Genomic DNA, 3,036 nt, shown 5'->3' with positions numbered 1-3,036 from the left:
GCCCGAGGGGACACGCCCAGGTCTGGGAGGTGAGGACGAGCCCGCTTCCGCCGGCCCGGGGGCGGGGCCTGCCGAGGCTGGGCTCGGATTCCGCCCGGGTCGGGTGGCCCCGCCCTACTCCGCGCTTGGCTGAACCGAGGGCCACGCGGTTCCGGAACGCTGCGCGCGTTCCTGTCCCGGCGCCGGTCTTTCCCGAGCTCTTTCACTGGGAGCCTTCGTGTTGAAGCTTGGACTCCGCTCCGAAAGGAAGAAGGGGGTAGTGTAACCGTTCGCACCACGCGGTGCAGTCGGTACCATCTCCCAGCGGAGGAAGCTGAGGATCTGCACTCCCAATTCCGTGTTCCGACCCCCTGTTCTTAGTCATTTGCGCTCGCCTCCTTTTCTACCCGCCAGTCGTCCCACCCCAACTCCCCTGATTCACTGGGTGGGAAGTCAAGCAGGGAGAGATAACACGGTTTCTACAAGGTCAGGCAGAGGGAGGAGTTTTTTTTTTTTAATTATTCGAATTAGTCGAATTTTTTAAAATTATTCATCTAGTCAACTGAGTATTTACCGTGTGCCTGGTAAGCCCTTGAAGTTTGAAGCTAAGTCTTCGCTCCCCCAGACCCTGAGGATTATTGAGGGAGACAGTCACTAAAGAAATGAAATCTATCACAATAAATTGTAAAGTTCTCCATCACAGTTAAGGGTATGGACTCTAAAGCCAGATCAACCTGGTTTGGTAATCCCGGCTCTGCCACTCTGTGCCTTCTTTTCCCCATCCGAAAAATGGGATTTATGATAACGGTCCGGTTAAAAAGAAATAATAGGCCCCAAATTGGAGTCACTGTTGATAAATTAACCTAAGACTTAATATGTAACCTAATTGCAGTTTTAGCCTGGCCCAGGAGTAGAATTTAAACCAATAAATCTGGAATTTCCTGATCAGCTCTAGTCCGGTCATCTGCATGATAAGACCCCTGTGTTCCCCTGTGGGAAGGTAACCTTGCCTGAAGCAATCCACGCTTACCTTCCTTGTCCCAAGGGCCTTCTACCTATAAAATCCTTCCATTTTGCACAGCTCCTCAGAGCTCCTGTCTACTTGCTGGATGGGATGCTGCCCCATTCATGAATTCTTATCATACAGCCAATTAGGTCTTTAAATTTACTAGTTGAATTTTGTTTTTTTTCACAGTCCCCTACACACAGGATGTTATTGTGAAGGTTAAATGGATTGGTACAATGCAAGACATATAGAACAGACCCAACACATTTTAAGTTCCATTAATCATTAGCTATTATCATGATAAGGGAGAAAAGGAGGTATGGGTCAAGGGAGGCTTTTTTAAAATGGGAAATTAGGATATGTTTAACGTCCGAGGAAGAGGTGGAAGATAAAAGTTGTAAGTTTTTTTTTTTTAAGTTTTATTTTTATTTAAATAATCTCTATACCCAGTGTGGGGCTTGAACTCGCAACCCTGAGATCAAGAGTCACATGCTTTGCCAACTGAGGCAGGGGCCCCAAAAGTTGTAAGTTCTTAAGAAGGTGATAGTAGGTGGGGCACCTGGGTGGCTCAATCGTTAAGCGTCTGCCTTCAGCTCTGGTCATGATCCCAGGGTCCTGGGATCAAGTCCCGCATCAGGCTCCCTGCTCCTCGGGAAGCCTGCTTCTCCCTCTCCCACTGCCCCCTGCTTGTGTTCGATCTCTGTCAAATAAATAAATAAAATCATTAAAAAAAAAAAAAAGGTGGTAGTGGATCCTCTCTGTCTGCTAGATGGGATGCTGCCCAATTCATGAATCATTTAATAAAGCTGATTAGATCTTCAAATTTAAAAAAGAAGAGGGATGTGAGGGTGCTCTGACTGTAACATCTGTCACCCCATTGATCGCCAGGGTTGATTGAGTTGATCTGGCTGGCTAAGCGAGTGTCCCCTACTCCCCTCACCCTCACCACTCCATGTGCATCCCTCCCCCCGCCCCCCAAGTTATGCACTTGGTCAAAGAGGACGACCTTCTCTGATAGAGGAGGACCTTGCTTCAGTCAAGGTTATACGAGTAGCTGTGTTCCCCCGCTAGAACCTCCAAACAAGCTCTCGAGGTCTGTTTGTAGGAGAACGTAGGGTAGGTAGTCAAACTTTATTATTATTATTATTAAGATTTATTTGAGAGAGAGGGAGAGAGTAAGAGCAGGCGATCAGGGGAAGGGGCAGAGGGAGAAGGAGAAGCAGATTCCTGGAGGAGCAGGGAACCCGACTTGGGGCTCGATCCCAGGACCCCGAGGTCATGAGCTGAGCCAAAGGCAGACACTTAACCGACTGAGCCATCCAGGTGCCCCAAGCTTTATTACTTTTTTAAAAATAAAAAATAAAGAAGAAGGAGAAGAAGATGGTAATGGTGGTATAGGCTTCAGGGCATATTTGTAGCTATTGGCCTTTGCTACAAGAAAGGACCTTTCTCTACTGAAAACAAGAAAGATAAAAAGACATCAGTTTGTAGATGTAGCAGTGAGATGAAAGAGTTCTCAGCTGATGACTACTCTTTGCTCAATGAAGCATTTTTTGAAGGTTGACCAGTGCCACTATCACCAAAAAGGGAGAAAACTTATACATCTTGAACCGCAAAGAGTTCTTATAAAACCTGAATGCAAAGTTACAGCTTCTACTCACTAAAACTTTTAAATCTAATTCCCTCATTCATTCCACAAACTTAACGGGTATATGTGCTCCATGCCAGGATCTGTACTCTGTGCCAAGAACTGGATTAGTGGCTGGGAATGCTAAGACAGTTGTAGAAGACCCTTTTCCCAGGGAGCTCCTGATCAACAGAAGACAAAAAAAAAAAGGAACAATAACTTGAAATGAAAATACTAAATGCCTTTGGATCTTACCCAGTCACACCCTCAGTAAGTCTTACGCTACAACTCTCCTTTCCCTAGACTCTAAGGGCAGACAAAATTCCATGTGCATTACAAGTACAGATAATGGATTCATTCATCTCTCCTCCATTAATTCAACAAGCACCAGTATCATCTGTTTCAGACTCTGCTGGACATCAGA

The sequence above is a fragment of the Phoca vitulina genome, unplaced genomic scaffold (assembly GCF_004348235.1).
Source record: "Phoca vitulina isolate PV1807 unplaced genomic scaffold, GSC_HSeal_1.0 scaffold40, whole genome shotgun sequence".
NCBI lineage: Eukaryota > Metazoa > Chordata > Mammalia > Carnivora > Phocidae > Phoca > Phoca vitulina.
The sequence above is the reverse complement of the archived record's forward strand: the minus strand, read 5'-3'. Positions refer to the sequence as shown.